Below are 24,276 nucleotides of genomic sequence, written 5' to 3'. Positions count from 1 at the left end.
TTCTTATCCAATCAATCTTTAGATACACTAAGGTTAACAAAATTGTCTCAAAAGCTACTAATCTGTTATTCAATTTGGATCAACAACCCTTAAAGATACTCGATTAGTGGTGCCTAACAAGAGCTCCACACTAATCCTGGAAAAATGGTTGAAAGGGCACCCCTATCCTGCTACAAACCGCACCACGGGACCCCAAGCGACCTAGTAGTCCTCTACCCTTACAGGAAACCGGTGATGCGGCCTGTGAGCGGACTACAGACGGCAGAAAGCACCCGTGAGGACATGTGGCCTGGCGAGCACCGGGTGGGAGAGTCGGCCGATCTCCCAGCCTGGAACCAACTGGAGACCACCTGCCACGAGCGGATACCCCGCAACCCCCCCCTTTGGTCCGGTGGGGGTGATCCCGGACCACCCATGAGGGTCCCCTCCAACACGATGGAGACAACAGTGACACGGGCCGGAGAGGTGAGCGGCCACCCTAAAATGGCGGAGACCACGCGGCCAGCAGACAGCCATGAGACACCACTAAGCTCCCTGTCCAGCATAGACAGGATATTCCTAAACTTCTGGCTCAAGCTCGAACACAGGCTGCAACAAGGCACCCCGCGATCACTCAATGTACGCCGCCCACCTCGACAAACGCCACCCGGCCCTCAGCACCAGCTTGCAGCCAAGACGGGGCCTAAAACCACTCTACGGCGAAGTAAGCACGCACCCCTCTTGTGCAGAGCGCCGAGCAGGAGGAAACCGCGGAAAACCACCCCCGACCTCAAGAAGACACCCACCTCTCCACGGGAGACACTATCTAGGCCCAGAGGCAAGACCACTCGACCCCAACCACACTTGCTCCCTTACCGCACCAAAACGAAGCTGAGAGCATCAAGGGGGTTTTCCCCAAAGCACATAGCGCACCTACGGAGGGAGAAACTGCAAGTCCCAGCAAACACCAAACCGCATCGACACACCGATATCGGAGATGCACGCAGCCTGACAAGCTTGAACCGGGTTCCCACTCAAGCCTGGAGCAGACAGAGTGCCAAGTTACGGATCAATGGGACATTCACCAGCCAAGGAGGATGGAAGACGAAACTGGGGATAGGGTGAACTTTTCAGTCATTCAATATTTCAGTTACTGTTTTATTTTATGCATTTTAATTTGTTTAACTGACATGCAGCAAACCCTACCTGGACTGCTGACACTAAGCACTTACTTCTCATCTCGTTATGTCAGCCTACTGCCAATTCAGTGTTTTTCCTTTTCAAACTCCCATCACCCATAGCCAACGTTGAGGTCCCCATATTAAGCTAAAGATTTTAAAGTAGCTAGGTGGTTTTACTTTTACTTTTCAAATCAGTGCTTTCACCTCATGCTTCATACAGTTAACCCACTAGCACAGTACTTCTCTAGCTTATATGCTTTTCATAAAATGTCACTGTGACTTGCCTATCGTTTAATAACTACTTAAGTGTAATAATTACTAAAATGTGCCAAACATAAAGCAACAACCACATGTTAATAAGCCTAACTTTTAAGCAACTTGCATACCTTTAACATTGATCGCATGTATTCGCCTATTAATCCTCATATCTACTTATAAAAATGTGCAGCTTAATCCTGTCATGACAATGTTTACGTTTATAATCCTGTGACTGCTGTCGTGGCATAACGGGCATGTTTGTAACCCATATTGCACAATAAAAATAAAGAATAAAAAAAAAAAAAAAAAGATACTCGATTAGTGATGTACCGAACTGTTCGCCGGCGAACAGTTCCCGGCGAACTTAGCGTGTTCGTGTTCGCCGTGGCGGGCGGACACATGCGCGGTTCGATCCGCCCCCTATTCGTCATCATTGGGCAAACTTTGACCCTGTGCCTCTCGGTCAGCAGGCACATTCCAGCCAATCAGCAGCACTCCCTCCCTTCCACACCCTCCAACCTCCCTCCCAGCATCCATTTTCGATTCATTCTGAAGCTGCATGCTTAGTGAGAGGAGGGAAAGTTTAGCTGCTGCTGATTAAATAGGGAAATTGATAGCTAGGCTAGGGTATTCAGTGTCCACTACAATCCTGAAGGACTCATCTGATCTCTGCTGTAAGGACAGCACCCCAAAAAGCCCTTTTTAGGCTGCTTTTTTTTTTTTTTTCTGTGTAATGTAATTGCAGGTGCCTGCCTGCCAGCTTCTGTGTGAGGCTCACAGTGGATACTGTGCCCACTTGCCCAGTGCCACCACTCATATCTGTTGTGACAATAGCTTAAGCTTTAGATTTAAAAAAAAAATATTTTTTTTCACTGTAATAGAAGAGCAGTTGCCTGCCTGCCATCTTCTGTGTGAGGCTCACAGTGGATACTGTGCCCACTTGCCCAGTGCCACCACTCATATCAGTTGTGACAATAGCTTAAGCTTTAGATTTAAAAAAAATATTTTTTTTCACTGTAATAGAAGAGCAGTTGCCTGCCTGCCATCTTCTGTGTGAGGCTCACAATGGATACTGTGCCCACTTGCCCAGTGCCACCACTCATATCTGTTGTGACAATAGCTTACGCTTTAGATTTAAAAAAAATATATATTTTTTTCACTGTAATAGAAGAGCAGTTGCCTGCCTACCATCTTCTGTGTCAGGCTGGATGCTGTGCCCATTTGCACAGTCAGTGCCACCACTCATATATGTTGTGACAATAGCTTAAGCTTTAGATTTAAAAAAAAACATTTTTTTTCACTGTAATAGAAGAGCAGTTGCCTGCCTGCCATCTTCTGTGTCAGGCTGGATGCTGTGCCCCTTTGCACCATCAGTGCCACCACTCATATCTGTTGTGACAATAGCTTAAGCTTTAGATTTAAAAAAATAATATTTTTTTTTCACTGTAATAGAAGAGCAGTTGCCTGCCTGCCATCTTCTGTGTCAGGCTGGATGCTGTGCCCATTTGCACAGTCAGTGCCACCACTCATATCTGTTGTGACAATAGCTTAAGCTTTAGATAAAAAAAAAAAAATTCACTGTAATAGAAGAGCAGTTAGTTGTCTGCAAGCGTCTGGGTGTCAGGCCTCCTTCAGCGTGTGCTCTGTAGACCTGTGCCAGCGTACTTTGACAGTTGCCACTCATATCTGGTGTCTCTGTAGCGTGATTTTACAAAGAAAAAAGGTTTCCAGTGTAAGCTAATAGCAGCCAGTCAGTGTCCTTCAAGTGGCTCTGTCAGGCCTACAGTGTGTGCTCTCCAGAACTGCTACAGTGCACATTGCCACTCATATCTGGTGTCTCTATAGCGTGCTTTTACAAAGAAAAAAGGTTTCCAGTTTAAGCTAATAGCAGCCAGTCAGTGTCCTTCAAGCGGCTCTGTCAGGCCTACAGTGTGTGCTCTCCAGAACTGTTCCAGAGCACATTGACAATCATATCTGGTATCTCTATAGCGTGCTTTTACAAAGAAAAAAGGTTTCCAGTTTAAGCTAATAGCAGCCAGTCAGTGTCCTTCAAGCGGCTCTGTCAGGCCTACAGTGTGTGCTCTCCAGAACTGTTCCAGTGCACATTGCCAATCATATCTGGTATCTCTATAGCGTGCTTTTACCATGAAAAAAGGTTTCCAGTGTAAGCTAATAGCAGCCAGTCAGTGTCCTTCAAGCGGCTCTGTCAGGCCTACAGTGTGTGCTCTCCAGAACTGTTACAGTGTACATTGCCACTCATATCTGGTGTCTCTATAGCGTGCTTTTACAAAGAAAAAAGGTTTCCAGTTTAAGCTAATAGCAGCCAGTCAGTGTCCTTCAAGCGGCTCTGTCAGGCCTACAGTGTGTGCTCTCCAGAACTGTCCCAGTGCACATTGCCAATCATATCTGGTATCTCCATAGCGTGCTTTTACAAAGAAAAAAGGTTTCCAGTGTAAGCTAATAGCAGCCAGTCAGTGTCCTTCAAGCGGCTCTGTCATGCCTACAGTGTGTGCTCTCCAGAACTGTTCCAGTGCACATTGCCAATCATATCTGGTATCTCTATAGCTTTGTATCACACAGCCTGGTTACAATGCTGCTACCCATCCCATGTGTTCCCTATTAAGGGTTAATAAGTATAGGGGTGTATATAAAAAATACCCCTTTCTGTCTCATTAGAGATATCTTTGCCAGAAGCTCAAGGAAGCAGGCTGAAGGGTCAGTGTTAGGACCCGCTTAGGGGGGTCTGCCTTGACGTTGGCAGGCGGGCATTCCCTCCAATGGCCATTGGAGCAACTAAATGACCTCCATTTGTCTAAATATACATAGGGATTAAGGAGAAAGCGCAGGTAACATTTTTCTTTTCTTTGGTTTTTACTATATATTGGGGCTGATGTGTGTTGTAGTCCTTGCTGCTTAAGCGCAGGACTTCTCTTTTTGTATTTGTATTTACTTTGTATCACACAGCCTGGTTACAATGCTGCTACCCATCCCATGTGTTCCCTATTAAGGGTTAATAAGTATAGGGGTGTATATAAAAAATACCCCTTTCTGTCTCATTAGAGATATCTTTGCCAGAAGCTCAAGGAAGCAGGCTGAAGGGTCAGTGTTAGGACCCGCTTAGGGTGGTCTGCCTTGACGTTGGCAGGCGGGCATTCCCTCCAATGGCCATTGGAGCAACTAAATGACCTCCATTTGTCTAAATATACATAGGGATTAAGGAGAAAGCGCAGGTAACGTTTTTCTTTTCTTTGGTTTTTACTATATATTGGGGCTGATGTGTGTTGTAGTCCTTGCTGCTTAAGCGCAGGACTTCTCTTTTTGTATTTGTATTTACTTTGTATCACACAGCCTGATTACAATGCTGCTACCCATCCCATGTGTTCCATATTAAGGGTTAATAAGTATAGGGGTGTATATAAAAAATACCCCTTTCTGTCTCATTAGAGATATCTTTGCCAGAAGCTCAAGGAAGCAGGCTGAAGGGTCAGTGTTAGGACCCGCTTAGGGGGGTCTGCCTTGACGTTGGCAGGCGGGCATTCCCTCCAATGGCCATTGGAGCAACTAAATGACCTCCATTTGTCTAAATATACATAGGGATTAAGGAGAAAGCGCAGGTAACGTTTTTCTTTTCTTTGGTTTTTACTATATATTGGGGCTGATGTGTGTTGTAGTCCTTGCTGCTTAAGCGCAGGTCTTCTCTTTTTGTATCTCTATAGCGTGCTTTTACAAAGAAAAAAGGTTTCCAGTGTAAGCTAATAGCAGCCAGTCAGTGTCCTTCAAGCGGCTCTGTCAGGCCTACAGTGTGTGCTCTCCAGAACTGTTACAGTGCACATTGCCACTCATATCTGGTATCTCTATAGCGTGCTTTTACAAAGAAAAAAGGTTTCCAGTTTAAGCTAATAGCGGCCAGTCAGTGTCCTTCAAGCAGCTCTGTCAGGCCTACAGTGTGTGCTCTCCAGAACTGTTCCAGTGCACATTGCCAATCATATCTGGCGTCTCTATAGCGTGCTTTTAAAAACAAAAATTTTTTTTCACTGTTATAGATTGAATAGCAGTTACTTGTCTTCAAGCGGGTGTGTCAGGCCTACAGTGTGTGCTCTGCAGAACTGTTCCAGTGCACATTGCCAATCATATCTGGTATCTCTATAGCATGCTTTTACAAAGAAAAAAGGTTTCCAGTGTAAGCTAATAGCAGCCAGTCAGTGTCCTTCAAGCGGGTGTGTCAGGCCTTCCTTCAGCGTGTGCCCTGCAGACCCCTGCCAGTGTACTTTGACAGTTGCCACTCATATCTGGTGTCTCTATAGCGTGCTTTTACAAAGAAAAAAGGTTTCCAGTTTAAGCTAATAGCAGCCAGTCAGTGTCCTTCAAGCGGCTCTGTCAGGCCTACAGTGTGTGCTCTGCAGACCGGTGCCAGTGCACATTGCCACTCATATCTGGTCTCACAGTAGCTTGCACGCATAGTACCACTAATCCCCCAAAAAATGACAGGCAGAGGCAGGCCACCCCGCAGGGGCCGTCGTGGTCGTGGTGCTGTGATTCCCTTTTGCCCTAGAATAATGCCCAGTTTTCAGAAGCCACGTACCCAGAACTTGAAAAGTTCTGAGGACATAGTTGACTGGCTAACACAGGACACCCAATCTTCTACAGCCTCCGCTCGGAACCTTGACGCACCATCCTCCTCCAGCTTAGCTTCAGGCACCTCTCAAGATACCACTCACCCGCCTGCCGCCACCACCAAAACTAGCACCACAGCCGCTTTACTTGGTATGTCAGAGGAGTTATTCACACACCCGTTTGAAGAAATGAGTGATGCGCAACCATTATTGCCAGAGGATGTAGATATCAGGGATATGTCTCAGGCAGGCAGCATTAAACACATGGAGGTACGGTGTGATGATGATGATGTTGTACCCGCTGCTGCTTCCTTTTCTGAGTTGTCAGATACAAGCGAAGCGGTTGATGATGACGATGCGTCCATGGATGTCACGTGGGTGCCCGCTCGGCAAGAAGAAGAACAGGGTGAAAGTTCAGATGGGGAGACAGAGAGGAGGAGGAGACGAGTTGGAAGCAGGGGGGGTCGTCGCAAGGAGCTAGTGGCACAGTCAGACAGCATGCATCGGCACCCGGGGTCAGCCCGACAGCACGCCAATCAACGCATGCTGTGTCCACCACCAGAATGCCGTCATTGTAGAGCTCAGCAGTGTGGAATTTTTTTTGTGTGTCTGCCTCTGACAACAGCGATGTCATTTGCAACCTGTGCCAAAGGAAACTGAGTCGTGGGAGGTCCAACACCCACCTAGGTACAACTGCTTTGCATAGGCACATGATCTCACATCACAAACGCCTATGGGATCAACACATGAGTACAAGCAGCACGCCTACTCTAAGCCGCCATCCTCCTCCTGGTCCAGCATCTTCAGCCACATCAACCACTGCTGTCCTCCTTGCCCCCTCTCAACCATCCGCCACTCCGTCTCCCGCCTTGAGCAGTTCCCGCTCATCTGCCCACAGTCATGTGTCTGTCAAGGACATGTTTGAGCGTAAGAAGCCAATGTCACCAAGTCACCCCCTTGCCCAGCATCTGACAGCTGGCTTGTCCGAACTATTAGCCCACCAGATTTTACCATACAATCTGGTTGAGTCTGAGGCTTTCAAAAAATTTGTAGCTATTGGGACACCGCAGTGGAAGGTACCCGGCCGGAATTTCTTTTCACAAAAGGCAATCCCCAACCTGTACTCGATTGTGCAAAAGGAAGTCATGGCATGTCTGGCACACAGTGTTGGGGCAAGGGTCCATCTGACCACTGATACCTGGTCTGCAAAGCATGGTCAGGGCAGGTATATCACCTACACTGCGCATTGGGTAAACCTGCTGACGGCTGACAAGCATGGAATGCGTGGCATTGCAGAGGAGTTGGTGACACCGCCACGACTTGCAGGCAGTCCTGCTGCCACCTCCTCTACTCCTCCTACTCCATCATCTTCCATAACCTCCTTGGCTGAGTCCTTTTGTGCTGCTGCGTCTTGCTCCACATCAACGGCACCCCGCCCAGCTCCCCAGGTACTATTCCACATCCCGGATACGGCAGTGTCACGCCGTCTTGAGTTTGACTTGCTTGAAAGCAGAGAGTCACACCGGACAAGCACTCCTGTCCACCCTGAACGCACAGGTGGAAAAGTGGCTGACTCCGCAGCAACTGGATATCGGCAAAGTTGTGTGTGACAACGGAAAAAATTTGATAGCGTCAATGGGCAAGTTGACACATGTGCCGTGCATGGCACATGTGTGTAATCTGATCGTACAACGCTTTGTCCAGAACGTCCAGAAGCAGGCCAGGAAGGTGTGTGGCCATTTCAGGTGTTCCTACACGGCCATGGCTCACTTTGCCGATATCCAGCGGCGAAACAACATGCCAGTGAGGCGCTTGATTTGCGACAGCCCTACACGTTGGAATTCAACACTCCTAATGTTTGACCGGCTGCTCCAACAAGAAAAAGCTGTTAATGAATATTTGTATGACCGGGGTGCTAGGACAGCCTCTGGGGAGCTGGGAATTTTTTTGCCACGTTACTGGACGCTCATGCGCAATGCCTGTAGGCTCATGCGTCCTTTTGAGGAGGTGACAAACCTAGTCAGTCGCACCGAAGGCACCATCAGCGACATCATACCATTTGTTTTCTTCCTGGAGCGTGCCCTGCGAAGAGTGCTGGATCAGGCCGTAGATGAGCGTGAAGAGGAAGAGGAAGAGTTGTGGTCACCATCACCACCAGAAACAGCCTTATCAGCATCGCTTACTGGACCTGCGGCAACGCTGGAAGAGGAGTCAGAGGAGGAATGTGGCTTTGAGGAGGAGGAGGGGCAAGACCAAACACAACAGGCATCCCAGGGTGCTCGTTGTCACCTATCTGGTACCCGTGGTGTTGTACGTGGCTGGGGGGGAAGAACATACCTTCAATGACATCAGTGAGGAGGAGGAACGGGAAATGAGTAGCTCGGCATCCAACCTTGTGCAAATGGGGTCTTTCATGCTGTCCTGCCTGTTGAGGGACCCTCGTATAAAAAGGCTGAAGGAGAACGACTTGTACTGGGTGTCCACGCTACTAGACCCCCGGTATAAGCAGAAAGTGGCGGAAATGTTACCGAATTACAACAAGTCGGAAAGGATGCAGCATTTGCAAAATAAATTAAAAAGTATGCTTTACACAGCGTATAAGGGTGATGTCACAGCACAACGGGAATCTAACAGGGGGAGAGGTGGAAGTCATCCTCCTCCTCCCATGACCACGCCGGCAAGGACAGGACGCTTTCAAGACGCGTTGTTGATGGAGGACATGCAGACCTTTTTAAGTCCTACGCATCGCCACAGCCCTTCGGGATCCACCCTCAGAGAGCGACTCGACCGACAGGTAGCAGACTACCTCGCCTTAACTGCAGATATCAACACTCTGAGGAGCGATGAACCCCTTGACTACTGGGTGTGCAGGCTTGACCTGTGGCCTGAGCTATCCCAATTTGCGATAGAACTTCTGGCCTGCCCCGCTTCAAGTGTCCTGTCAGAAAGGACCTTCAGTGCAGCAGGAGGTATTGTCACTGAGAAGAGAAGTCGCCTAGGTCAAAAAAGTCTAGATTACCTCACCTTTATTAAGATGAATGAGGGATGGATCCCGAAGGGACTAACACTGGGCGATACATTTGATTAAAAAAGGCCTGATGAGATGAGCTGCCTTGGGCTAAAAATGGTCCACACGCTGCTTTATTTTAGCTCTGAATGACGTTTGACTTGCGTGACTTATCCGCCACCAACTAGGGTTCAAGCCGCCATGTTTTAGGGCCCTTTCTGCCTGTGAAACAAACATCAATTTTTCTGGCCCATGCTACAGCAGCGGCTGCAACAATACCAAATTTTTCAGGCATGTGTACATGCCTAATTTTTAGGCCCACTGGTGCAGCACTGTGGCTTCAAAAACCAAACCCCCAAAAAATCCTCCAAGATGGCACCAATATACCAGTGGTCTAAGCATCTTCCCACCTTGGCCTAAAAAGGGGAGGTGATTCCACAATTAAAAATCGCTGCCATATACACGTCCACTGATAGGAGACGCGGAAGGTATTAAACTGATATGAACATTTACTAAACTCACCACTCCGAGTGCTGTTATTTATTTAAATTTTTTGTGGTGAGGCTTTACAGGGCAGAGTGCTTCTCCACGGGACATGTTAACTCGCGGGCAGCTGGCTCATCAAGGAACCAGAGCAGCTTTAACGAGCAGCTTGAACGGTGTCCCAATAGCTTGCATTTAAAAACCTGTTAAATGTTATAATAACGTCAGATTGCTTTGCAGCAGGATATCCTTCCAGAAGAGATGTATTTGACAAAATGTTGTAATACCTTTAGTAAAAATTAGGGAAAAAATAAATCACAAGCAGGGTACAAATGGCTAATTAAAGCTAAGGATTTCAGGATTAACCATGTTTTAGAGAAGGAGAACCAAAAAAAAACCACCTTGTTCGATTCTAGAAACCTGGTTTGTATGGTCATCTGACCCAAGTCAATGAGGCAAAACTGCAGATGGAGGAAACATGCGAACTCACAGGTTACATTGGCACCACCACTCAAAAAACACTGAATAAACAGACGCAGAACTGTAGCCGTCTCTATATTTTAAAGTAAATTAAGTCATACAATTCAATCACCACCCTCATTTTCCAAAAGGGGAAAAATTACTATGGGTCACTTTACCACCAGTGAAGTTCAGCCCACCCCCGGCTCCAACCAAGTGACTGAAATCCTCCAAGATGGCACCAATATACCAGTGGTCTAAGCATCTTCCCACCTTGGCCTAAAAAGGGGAGATGATTCCACAATTAAAAATCACTGCCATATACACGTCCACTGATACTAGACGCGGAAGGTATTAAACTGATCAGAACAATACTAAACTCACCACTCATATCTGGTGGCACATTAGCTTGCCCGCGCAGTGCCCCAAATTTCAAGTAAGAGGACCGACCAAGCATCTTCTTCCATCTCCCTGTTACAGAAATCACTGCCATATCCATAGAAATTGTACATAATATCCAGGATAGTTTTACAGGGCCAAATCTTGTCGCCTGTTGAAAGAGGTGACCTTGCTCGGGTCCCAGGTGTGCGGTTCCTAAAATGGCTGCCATATACACGTCCACTGATAGGAGACGCGGAAGGTATTAAACTGATCAGAACAATACTCCACTCCTATCAGTAGGTCCCCCCATTGTGATTTATGCCCCCCACCCACCGCGCAGGGGTGGGGGCCGGGGGGGAGGACAGTAGGTCCCCCCATTGTGATTTATGGCCCCCACCCACCGCGCAGGGGTGGAGGCTGGGGGGGAGGACAGTAGTTCCCCCCATTGTGATTTATGGCCCCCACCCACCGCACAGGGGTGGGGGCCGGGGGGGAGGACAGTAGGTCCCCCCATTGTGATTTATGGCCCCCACCCACCGCTCAGGGGTGGGGGAGGACAGTAGGTCCCCCCCAGGGTGTATCAGGGCCCCTGAGGACAGGTGTCAATCCATATCTGCCAAGTGACCCTATGTAGGCGGAACAGTCTCTATTCTGCTCTGTGTGAGGAGGAGGAACGGGAAATGAGTAGCTTGGCATCCAACCTTGTGCAAATGGGTTCTTTCATGCTGTCGTGCCTGTTGAGGGACCCTCATATAAAAAGGCTGAAGGAGAATGACCTGTGCTGGGTGTCCACGCTACTAGACCCCCGGTCTCTATTCTGCTCTGTGTCAGTGTGTATCATGGTCTCTGAGGACGGGGAACAGTCTCTATTCTGCTCTGTGTCAGTGTGTATCATGGTCTCTGTGGACGGGGAACAGTCTCTATTCTGCTCTGTGTCAGTGTGTATCATGAGCTTTGAGGACAGGTGTCAATCCATACCTGCCAAGTGACCCTATGTAGGGGTAACAGTCTCTATTCTGCTCTGTGTCAGTGTGTATCATGGGCTTTGAGGACAGGTGTCTAACCATATCTGCCAAGTGACCCTATGTAGGGGTAATAGTCTCTATTCTGCTCTGTGTCAGTGTGTATCATGGTCTCTGAGGACGGGGAACAGTCTCTATTCTGCTCTGTGTCAGTGTGTATCATGGTCTCTGTGGACGGGGAACAGTCTCTATTCTGCTCTGTGTCAGTGTGTATCAGGGGTTTTGAGGACAGGTGTCAATCCATATCTGCCAAGTGACCCTATGTAGGAGGAACAGTCCCTATTCTGCTCTGTGTGAGGAGGAGGAACGGGAAATGAGTAGCTCGGCATCCAACCTTGTGCAAATGGGGTCTTTCATGCTGTCGTGCCTGTTGAGGGACCCTCGTATAAAAAGGCTGAAGGAGAACGACCTGTGCTGGGTGTCCACGCTACTAGACCCCCGGTATAAGCAGACAGTGGCGGAAATGTTACCGAATTACAAGTCGGAAAGGATGCAGCATTTGCAAAATAAATTAAAAAGTATGGTTTACACAGCTTATAAGGGTGATGTCACAGCACAACGGGAATCTAACAGGGGAAGAGGTGAAAGTGATCCTCCTCCTCCTCCCACGACCACGCCATATCTGCCAAGTGACCCTATGTAGGGGGAACAGTCCCTATTCTGCTCTGTGTCCATGTGCATCAGGGTCTCTGAGGACAGGTGTCAATCCATATGTCAAGGTGTCAATCCATATGTCAAGGTGTCAATATGTCATATGTCAGGTGTCAATCCATATCCATTGTGATTTAGGAATGTTAGATGATTTCTGCCCTTTATGGATTAAAAGCAGACTCTGCATCAACTGTGTAATTTTCCATGGGAGTTTTGCCATGGATCCCCCTCCGGCATGCCACAGTCCAGGTGTTAGTCCCCTTGAAACAACTTTTCCATCACTTTTGTGGCCAGAAAGAGTCCCTGTTGGTTTTAAAATTCACCTGCCCATTGAGGAAGTTCGCGTTCGCCGTTCGCGAACCGAAAATTTCGGGTTCGCGACATCACTATACTTGATAAATGGAAAAAGATTCTAAATATTGATATAGATGAGCAGGAATGGTGTACATCTCTTAAAGATACTCGTAAATATATTTATTGTCAGAGTTTGGTTGAATGTCAATATAAGATTATGTATAAATGGTATCTGACTCCATATAAATTAAGCAAAATGTATCCGGGTCAAATTCCTCATTGTTGGCGATGTGGGCATCCAGAGGGAAGACTCGTTCATATATGGTGGTATTGTAATTTGGTTAAAAGTTTTTGGGAATGGGCCTTCGAAATACTTAAATGTCTATTCAATATTACAATTAAAAAAGGCCCGGATATAGCACTATTACATTTAAATTGGAAACTTTCCTCCACTTCCTCCAAGTGCCTTGTAAACCACTGTTTTTTGGCCGTAAAGATAATAATAGCAAGACAATGGAAGTCACATCTTCCTTTCCAAAGATGTCAGCTTGCCAATCAAATCCTATTCCAACTTCGAATGGAAAATGATTTGTCAGTCTCCTCCTTACTTCTTATAAATAAACAAGACCAATACGCTAATTGGATTCGAACTTTGGAAAATGGATGAAGTATTTCCTTCTATTTCTCTTTTTTGAGATTTCGATAGTTAATTCCACCATGGCGATATGTTTTCTTTTGGTTTTTCTTTTTCATGACGTTTAGACTGACCATAGCCCACACTCATATTTATCTTTACAACAGCTCTATAAGATGGATCTACCCTTTTTAAGATATCCTTAGCCATTTGGTTCAGGAATATCTTTAAACTTAGGACTAGAACAGTTGTAACAATGCAAATTACATGTTCTGTTATTGTCACACTTGCTTTGTCCTGTTTGTATATTGCACTATTTTGTTATATGTATGAAAAAATTGTGAAAATTTTTTTTTCTAATAAATAAAACACTGAAAAAAAAGAGAAAGGCAGGAAAGGAAATCAACAGCTCCATATGAGTAGAAGGGCGAAAGGACGAGGTCCTGGATATATGCGTCCGTAGGCAACATGCCACACAAAGACGTGGCCTATCTGGAAAGGAGGGATGCGACACAGAAGACAAAATAGATTCCAGTCTTCGTGAAATAGAAACAGACACACCAACCAGTGAAAAGGAGAAATATACTATATCAAAAGCACGAACATCAGAAACGTGACGAAAAGACACAAGGCATAACAGCAGAGTCATAACAGCAGAGTCAGAGTCAGCTTACGGGAACAACTGGCGTAGAGACAATACCTCGTTATCAGGCCATTCCTCAAGAAAGCGCACTACCAACGAGACATGTCAAAATGAGGAAATAGCGAGAAGGGGGTCTTGAAAGGTGCACACCTAGGAACAGTCTGCAGACCGAGGTGTCTTACCAACACCAAAACCTGTAGAAGGCACATGAGACACTGAGATAGCCGATCGGAAGATGTAGTAGTCCTATACGACTTACCCTGAGAAAACAATTCAGCCAAGATCATGATCAGCATGATCGATCCCTGAAGATGTCCCAACGGACGAAACACTTAAGACTTTTTGATAGTTTTATTTTGTGTTTAAGACTTTTGTTTCATTTGTAATCTGCCAACCTGCATGCTTACCTCTGGAGCTTCCTGCTATTCGCTGAAGCCTGGTTACCACGCCGGTTATGGAGATACGCTTGATTTTATCTGCAATCTTGTAAGTGTAATATTGTGCAATACATTTTTAATTTTTAAAGGATCACTATCGGGTCAGGAGCACAAACATGTATTCCTGACCCTATAGTGTTTAACCCACCATTAAGGTTACCTGCACCCCCTTAGCCCCCCTATACATGTTTAAAACTCTCCTTATTTCCAGCGCCATGCGCGTCTGTCGGCGCTGGCTCTGCCCCCTTTGTGTCATCATCAAAATGGCCGATTTTTTGCCAATCCAATGCTTAACCATAGGGAAAGCATTCGATTGGCTAAAATTGGCACGGGGTGGGGCCAAATACCGTTTGGTCAATCAGGACCTCCTCATAGAGATGCATTGAATCAGTGCATCTCTATGAGAAAAATTCAGCTTTTCCATGCAGAGCTTGGTGACGCTGAATAGCAAGGCTGCCTACTGTGCAGCCCTGAGCCAGGAAGCCCCTCCAGTGGCCATCTAAGGAGTGGCCACCTTGAGGTATCCCTAGGGGCAATGTAAACACTGCCTTTTTTCTGAAAAGGCAGTGTTTACATGAAAATGCCCTGAAGGGAGCTATTATAGTCACCAGAACAATTACATTAAGTTGTTCTGGTGACTATAGTGTCCCTTTAATACAATATGCACTATATTCTTTCTTTTTTACTATCCTGAGCCATCAAAAAGATTCCACTGAAGATCATCAATCTACATTTCCTGAACCTATCGGAAAGGGAGACATGCTTGATTATACTTCTATCTAGTGAGTTCTCTACTGCCCTCACCCTGATATTTATATTTAACATACTGCACCATATATATTTTTATTTATTTGCAGAATATCTTGTGATTATTAACCAGGTTGTATATAACCTTTATTATTCACTTTATTTGGTGTGTTTTTTTTAAAAAAAATATGTTTTAGCCCTTTTTTGTTTCTACTTTACTGTGTCTTAAAGGACCACTAAAGTGCCAGGAAAACATACTTGTTTTCCTGGCTCTGTAGGGTCCTTGGGTCCCTCTCACCCTCTGGGCCTCCCTCTCGCCGGGCTCTAGGGGGAGGAAGGGGTTAATCCCTTACCTTTTTTCCAGCGCCGGCGCTGGGGAATTTCCTCCTCCTTTCCCCGTCATCTGCTGAATGCGCATGTGTGGCACGAGCCATGCACGCATTCAGCCAGTCTCATAGGAAAACATTCTCAATGCATTCCTATGGACGCTGGTGTCTTCTCACTGTGAAAATCACAGTGAGAAGCGCAGAAGCACCTCTAGCGGCTGTCAATGAGACAGCCACTAGAGGCTAGATTAACCCATTTGTAAACATAGCAGTTTCTCTGAAACTGCTATGTTTACAGCAGAAAGGGTTAATCCTAGAGGGACCTGGCACCCAGACCACTTCATTAAGCTGAAGTGGTCTGGGTGCCTATAGTGGTCCTTTAAAGAGAACACTTTTTTCCTTGAAGGTTTTGTGTTTTAAAGCATATAGTGAACTTTTGTTTGTGTACATGAAGCATATAGTGAATTTGCTTGTGTGCAAGAAGTTCAGGATAGTCATGATAGGGGCCTTAAAGGGATCCAAACGTCTCTCCAGACAACAGACATACTAGAATCGCCATGTGCGTAGATACTCTCGTCTGGCGCCAGGTGTCCAAGAGTCCCAGAGTAACTCTCTAGCCATTGTCGATAGGCCTGACACATCCCAGGGACCCCGGAAACGGTCCAGGAGACCAGCGACAGACGGACCTCTAATACCAACGGATGTGGATTCCCTGTGGATCCCGAAGGAGAAACTTGGAGAAAGGCAGAAGTAGTCCTTGAACGACAACTCCAGCAGTAGAGGGAACCAAGGTTAACTCCTCCAAAGTGGCGCAATCAGGAGAAACAACACCCTCAGACGCTTGATCCAATGTAACATCTGAAGAATCATGGAGAAGGGGAAAACAAATACGCCCCTGAGGCCATTCCAAGAGGAAACACATCCACTGCTTCGGTGAGGGGATCCACGAGCCAATTAAGGAATAAATTTGTCTGGTGATTCACCCTGGATGCAGACTGATCCAGGTGGAGGGGACCTCGATGGGAGTCCATCATCTGGAACACCGGAAGATGTAGTTGTTAAACGCTGGTGTCTCTCCAGTGTCAAGAAAAAAAAACAAAAAAAAACAGTCCGCCATTAGATTGTTCCGGCCAGAAAAGTATTCCATCACAAGCGATAAGTTCTTGTCCAGACAATACTGGTAGAGATCCATTGTTATATACGACAGAGATTTGGAATGCAACCCCCCCAACCGGTTTACGTAGCGGGCAGCTGAGACATTGTCCATGCGTAGAAACCGCAAGCAATAACAAATCCCTGTGGTGAAACTTCGAATGTCGAACTACTCTGCAAACAGTTCCAGACAGTTGATGTGAAGCGTCTTCTCCACCGTAGTCCAGAGTCTTCCTGTCGGCACGCCAACGCAAGCAGCGCCCCAGCACAGACAAGTCTCGTCCCAGGACGAAGGCCAGCTGGGAACCGAATATCGCTTTGCAATTCCAGGCCTCCATGTGTTGAAGCCACCAATGGAATTTCAGATGGGCCTCGCCCGAAAGACACACGAATCGGTCATATAATCTATAATCGTATAATTAGTCGATGACCTGAGATAGTCTGCCTTCAGGCATTGGAGAGCCCGATAGTGTAGTGGTCCCGGGAATATGACCTGAATGGAGGATGACTGCAGTCTTATTGTCCCTTAACGTGGCCTGCGGGTTGCGGAGCCGGCATCTGTATATTCTACCTGATAGCATTGGACATTGGAAGGCGGAGCACCACTTGAACCGAATCCACCATGAAAACCAGGAACCGGACTGACCGTTAAGAGGGGTTCAGTTCTGAATGCTTCATGTTGAAGATGAACCCAAGGACCTGGAGCAGGACCACTAAGATCGAACAGTCTTCCCTGGGCTGAGCGTAGGCCAAATTCCAGGCCTTTGTGAGGATCCTTCCCAGATCTCGTCATGAAGGTAGCTAACACCTTGTCAACAGCATGGGTAAGGGCCACCTTATCCGGCAGTGTTAGACGGAACACACAGCCCAAAGGTTTGCCCGGACCACCTTGTCCAATGGGCAGCGAAGCCAATAAGAGAGAAATGCCACAATGCGGTCTGGGGGTGCCCATTCTGCAGAGTAAGGATGTATGAGGAAACATGGATCAAAGAGCAGGTGACCCGAGGGGTCCAAGATTTCTCCTGAGATGTCAGCAGTATCTGCAAGAGCCCTCAGCGAACCAGTCAGAGGGGAACCCAGGATAGTCTCTTTCACATTGTCACGATTCGGGGAACCCAACACGCTAACACACACACACAGAAAGTGTGCAGTACCGGACCTTAGAGTGGCCGGGCTAAGCACACACAGAATAGTCAGAAGATACGCCGAGTAAGGGGAACCAGAAAACAGAATAACGAGAAACAAGCCGAGGTCAAAGGGTAGGAGAAAGTCACAAAGTCAGATTAACAAGCCAGAGAGTACGTAACCAGAAAGCACACGTTCAGTATCAATACATAAAGCAAAGACCACAACAGGGCACTGAGAGGCAGGAAAGGTAAGTATAAATATCCTAGCCTTAATTCTGATTGGATAACTTCCAATCAGAATTAACAAACACACGTGGGTGGTATCTATACCCCCCACTGTGATTTTTGTACTGTTGCTTTAACGCCGGGTCACGTGAGTGACCCCGGCGTACTGATATGGGTGCCGGCTCCAAGCGTGCAGCGTTAGACATGCTGCCGCTGGGGGGAGGAGGAGGAGAGGACGCAAGCTCGCCGAACGGTAAGAGGAGGGGGGAGAGGCGTGTCAAGAGGAGAGGACGCCGCTCGCCGAACGGTAAGAGAAGGGGGGACCGCGGGCAGCGACGGACCGAGGGTGAGTGCTGCGAGCGGATTGCAGCCTCCCCTCACCGTTGCCCGCGGAGCCCTGACATAACTCCCCCCTCGAGGACCGCCCGGAGGGCGGGAAGCCAAAGGCTTCAAAGGAAACCGCGCATGAAAGGAGCGGATCGAAGAGGGCGCGTCCAAGTCAGAGACAGAAACCCACGACCGCTCCTCCGGGCCGTAACCCTTCCAATCAACCAGATACTGCAACCGACCTCGAGAGAAACGAGAATCAAGGAGAGCAGCCACCTCATATACGTCACTAGAGACCGCGCGGAGGGCATCGGAACGCCTGAGAGACCCAGAGAACCGATTACAGAGCAAGGGCTTCAAAAGGGAGGTGTGAAAGGTGTTAGGTATGCGCATGGAAGGGGGCAAGGCCAGGGAGTAGGATACAGGATTCACCCTACGCAACACCTTATAGGGACCAAGGAACTTGGGCGCGAATTTCATCGAGGGAACCCTAAGGCGGAGATTCCTAGAGGACAACCAAACCCTATCACCCGGAGCATAAGAAGGAGCCGCACACCTACGACGATCAGCAAATCTCTTTTGAGTAGCAGCAGCACGACAAAGAGCAGCATGGACCTGATCCCACATCTTCCGTAAGGAGGCGCGGTGCTCGTCCAAAGCGGGCATTCCCTTGTCGGAGAACACACCGGGAAGGACAGTGGGATGGAACCCATAAGCCACCATAAAAGGACTTACGCCAGTAGAAGAATGAGACACAGTGTTCCTGGCAAACTCAGCCCAGGGAAGGAGACTGGACCAGTTGTCCTGGTGTGCATTCGTGAAACAGCGTAAATACAACTCCACAGACTGATTTGCTCGTTCGGCAGCTCCATTAGATTGCGGATGATAGGAGGAAGTAAACGATAAGGAGACCCCTGTGGCGAAACCAACTTCGCCACTGTGAACTGGAGAAGCCTGGTTGCCCGTCTGCTGCCTTTGGACTATGGACCAGACTTTATGGGAATGTGATACCCCAGATAGCTATACCATGGAGCCTATTCATATAATGAAAGACTATGGGAAAGACTTTAGCTCCATGGCAATTGTACTGTGTGAATAGGATCTGCGCGCTATTCGGTAGTTTTGTGCGCTCAGATCCCAGCTATCTGGGGATATGTTAAATGTCTGTGTGTTATGGATAAAAAGTAACTTTCTGTATTTTAAAGTGTTTTATGTCTTTCTGTAACCATGTGGTTAATGGAGTCTGTCTCTGTGCTGGAGATAATTGGATTACTTCTCCAGCACAGAGAAGGCTCTGTAAAAAACAGTCTGAGCTGGAAAGCTAGGGGTTTTAAAAGATACTTTACTAACTTTTGAACCCCTGGTCTGATCCATGCCATTTTTTTAATATGTTGTTCCCCTGAATGGATTGATTGTGGATATGTATTTTTATGTGAATGTGATGCATGGTTTTAGAGTTAGGAAAGTTGTGTAAAAGTATATTTTAACTGTATGCATAATGGGATTATGTGTCACACTAAGGGGAGGGGATGTGTGGGAGGTCACATCTATGTCATTGGTTCTTTTATGCCTCCCCCTGGGTGTGGCCTGTATGTGTGAGTTGGAAATAAAAGCCAGGCTGGATGAGCCAGTCCTCAGTTCCTGTTTAACCCTCAAAATGAAGTGTCGTCTCGTTCTTGGGGGGAATTGGATTGTAAACTGACTGCCAGGAGTGTAAGCGGATTGTATGCTTTTCTCGTTCAGCTGTTCCAGTTCGGAGTGTTATCTTGTATCCAGTTCGGGAGTTTGGTGTTCTGCAGTAGCTGTGCCTGTCTCTCAAAAAGGGGATTTTCGCCTAAACGGATTTTATTCCGAAACGGTCCGTTACAACCCCCATCTCAGCACAAAAGCCTCTCCAAAACCGAGAGACAAACTGAGGACCCCTGTCAGATACGATATCTTGTGGTATACCATGCAAGCGGAACACTTCTTTGGCAAACACCTGAGCCAACTGAACCGCAGAAGGTAGCTTCTTAAGCGGAATGAAGTGCGCCATTTTGGAGAACCTGTCCGTTACAGTCAAAATTACTATCTGCCCATCAGATGAAGGAAGATCCACAATAAAGTCCATGGATAAGTGTGTCCACGGTTTCTTGGGTACAGATAGGGGCATAAGGAGTCCCAGGGGTTTAACATTAGGGGACTTACACTGTGTACAGACACGGCAAGCCTGCACATAATCTACCACATCTTTTTTGAGTGAGGGCCACCAAAACTGTTGGAAAAGACCCTTGTAAGTCTTGGTAACCCCTGGATGACCAGCCGTTTTGGCGGTGTGAAATAAAGTTAACAACTTCTTTCTGTCTTTTACTTTCACGTACAGCTTACCAATAGGAGTCTCAGAGGGTGCTTGGGATTGGTATGACTTGATACCATCAAGAAAAAGAGACGAGATAACCAAACGGGTAGTAGCTATTATATTAGTTGTGGGTACAATGGGCTCAGGAGTGGAGGTAGCAGAATCTACAGGTTCGTACTGGCGGGAGATAGCATCAGCCTTGACAATTCGATAACCAGGCCTGTATGTGATTATGTACTGAAAACGTGAGAGAAATAAAGACCATCTAGCCTGACGGGAGGATAACCTCTTAGCATCTGTGATATAGGATAGATTTTTATGATTGGTTATAACCAGAATCTTGTGTCTAGCTCCTTCTAACAAGTACCTCCATTCCTTAAATGCCATCACTATAGCCAATAATTCCCTGTTACATAGTTACATAGTTACATAGTTAGCTGAAAAGAGACTTGCGTCCATCAAGTTCAGCCTTCCTCACACCTGTTTTTTGCTGTTGATCCAAAAGGCAAAAAAAAAAAAAACGACGTCGTCATTCTTTTCAGACTCTGACAAGCGTTTCGAAAAGTAACCACAGGGAAGGAGGGGTTCGTCATATGATTGTCTTTGTGACAACACTGCTCCTATACCTGATTCAGAGGCGTCTACTTCCAGTACCAAGGGAAGGGAAGGATCAGGATGGTGTAACACAGGGGCAGTGGCAAATGCCTTTTTTAGAGTCTCGAAGGCCACAATAGCATTTGGATTCCAAACCCTGGGGTGTAAACCCTTTTTTGTAAGTTTAGTGATAGGGGAAATAATGGATGAGAAGTTTTTAACGAACTTTCTATAATAATTGGCAAACCCTATAAATCGCTGTATTGCCTTAAGACCTTGGGGAAGGGGCCAGGACAATATGGCTTCCAATTTAGAAGGATCCATGCTGAATCCTTGTTCAGAAATAACATAACCCAGGAATTGTACAGAAGTTTGGTCGAATAAGCATTTTTCTAATTTACAATAAAGACCGTTTTGCAACAACCTCTTAAGCACCATCCTAACATGAGTATGATGTGTCTTCAAATCCGGAGAATATACAAGTATGTCATCAAGGTAGACTACAGCACAGACATGCAGTAGATCTCTAAGGACATCGTTTATGAGATCCTGAAAAACGGCAGGAGCATTACACAATCCAAAAGGCATGACCAGATACTCGTAATGCCCACTACGTGTATTGAACGCCGTTTTCCATTCATCGTTCTCCTTGATACGAACAAGGTTATAACCCCCCCTGAGGTCTAGTTTAGTAAAATATGTAGAACCTTTGACACGATCAAACAATTCAGTAATGAGGGGGATCGGATAGGCATTTTTAATCGTTATATTGTTTAGGGCTCTGAAGTCTATACACGGTCTCAAATCGCCCTCCTTTTTTGCCACAAAAAAGAAACCAGCCCCGGCAGGAGAGGAGGACCTTCTAATAAAACCTTTACTTAAGGCCTCCCGTATGTACTCCTCCATGACCTGGTTTTCTTTCTCAGAAAGAGGGTAGACCTTACCCCTAGGAGGCATAGTACCCGGTAATAGGTTTATGGCACAGTCATACTCACGGTGTGGGGGTAGCTTATCTGCCTCCCTTTTTTCGAAAACCAAAGCAAGGTCTGCATACACAGAAGGGACAGAAACAGAAAGCGGTTTAGCCATGGGCACGTTAAGTAAACAAACGGGACGTACTTGGACCATACAGTCTCGTTGTCAGGATTCCCCCCAGGAGAGTATGTCTAAACAACCCCAATCAAGTACTGGGTTGTGTTCCGCTAACCAGGGAAAACCCAGAACAATGGAAGCAGTAGGGGAGTCAATTATTTGGAAGGTTAACCTTACCTTGTGTAAAGCACACACAGACATAACTATATCTTGGGTTTCATGGGTCACCAGAGGTCTCTCAAGTCGTCTACCATCTATGGCCTCAACGGCCAAGGGTGTGGCCTTTTGGATCAAAGTCAAGGCTGCGGTTCTGGCAAAGGTCTCATCCATAAGGTTGTCAGCCGCACCTGAATCGATCAAGGCTTTAGTTGTTATGGTGGTTTTATTGACCAAAAGAGAGACCGTAATAAATGGTCTGGAGATGGACACATGAGGGGACAAAGTCATAACACCCGAGGCCGACCCCTCTCTAGGCCTTAGGTGCTGGAGTTTCCCTGTAATTTAGGGCATGTATTACAGTGGTGCCCCCTCTTTCCACAATAAAGACATAACCCCTCCCTTCTACGATACGTTCTTTCAGCCTCAGTTAACCCCGTAGCACCCAATTGCATGGGTTCGGGGGATGGTTGCCTAGGAGCGGGTAACGCAAGTAATGCAGAACTGGGTAGAGCAGGTAACACCCGTATATCCAGCCATCTTTGACTACGTCTCTCTCTAATGCGGTTATCAATAAGGATTACATAGTCTATAATATCATCTAGAAGGACAGGCAGTTCCCTGGATGCTATCTCATCCAGTATGTAAGCGGCCAAACCCTCCTGAAAGGCTGTTACGAGGGCGTTGTTATTCCAAACCACTTCAGCTGCTAGAGTGCGGAATTCGATAGTATAATCCGCTACAGATCTGTTACCCTGTCGAACCCTAAGCAGAGCTTTGCCAGCAGAGGCAACCCTACCGGGTTGATCAAACGTGCGTTTGAATGCTGACAAAAAATCTGCAAAGGACATAGGAGACATATTTTCCCACATGGGGTTTGCCCATGCTAAAGCTCTCCCAGACAGGTGGTTTATCAAAAAGGCAATTTTGGATCTGTCCGTGGGATAGGAACGTGGATTCATCACCAAATGGATGTCAATTTGATTGAGGAAACCACGACACAATGCTGGGTCACCACTATAGTGCTGTGGCGGTGTCATATGGACTACATGAGCAGGAACGGGTACTGGATTGGCAATGGGCTCGGGCACAGCAGCAACTGCCTCCTGGACGGCAGGCTGCAGGTGTGCAGTACGAGCCAGTATGGTCTGCAAAGCTTGAGCAAACTGATCCATACGGTGGTCCAAGCCATCCATTCTAGCCTCCTGATTAACTAGGAGCTGTGGTATGTCAGCAGGTTCCATTATGGCCCTGTTGTAAAGTCACGATTCGGGGAACCCAACACGCTAACACACACACACACACACACAGAAAGTGTGCAGTACCGGACCTTAGAGTGGCCGGGCTAAGCACACACAGAATAGTCAGGAGATAAGCCGAGTAAGGGGAACCAGAAAACAGAATAACGAGAAACAAGCCGAGGTCAAAGGGTAGGAGAAAGTCACAAAGTCAGATTAAAAAGCCAGAGAGTACGTAACCAGAAAGCACACGTTCAGTATCAATACATAAAGCAAAGACCACAACAGGGCACTGAGAGGCAGGAAAGGTAAGTATAAATATCCTAGCCTTATACCCCCCACTGTGATTTTTGTACTGTCGCTTTAACGCCGGGTCACGTGAGTGACCCCAGCGTACTGATGTGGGTGCCGGCTCCCAGCGTGCAGCGTTAGACATGCTGCCGCTGGGGGGAGGAGGAGGAGAGGACGCGAGCGGCGTGTCAAGAGGAGAGGACGCCGCTCGCCGAACGGTAAGAGGAGGGGGGACCACGGGCAGCGACGGACCAAGGGTGAGTGCTGCGAGCGGATTGCAGCCTCTCCTCACCGCTGCCCGCGGAGCCCTGACACACGTAGCGTGAGGGTCGTTAAGGACCCCCTCTTGGCCTTTCAATTTAAATATAATTTACATTCCAGCTCGTTACCACTTTAGTGGGCCTCGCCAGTGACAGCACCATGACCTGTCCAAGATCTTGCATGCGGAGCCCATGTCCGCAGAGTGGAGGGAACTGCCTGAGTCGGGTACCCGAGCCCCAGAGGTGCTGGGAGGGGGACCCACAGGGGCATCCCCGTGCATGGCAGTAAGAGCTTAAGGTAGCCAGTCTGCCAGTGCGGCACGTAGCCAGGCTTGTAGGCCCTCAGGTGCATGGAAGTCAG

Source organism: Pelobates fuscus, chromosome 8 (assembly GCF_036172605.1).
Source record: "Pelobates fuscus isolate aPelFus1 chromosome 8, aPelFus1.pri, whole genome shotgun sequence".
NCBI classification, from domain to species: Eukaryota; Metazoa; Chordata; class Amphibia; order Anura; family Pelobatidae; genus Pelobates; species Pelobates fuscus.
This window is presented reverse-complemented; position numbering follows the sequence as displayed.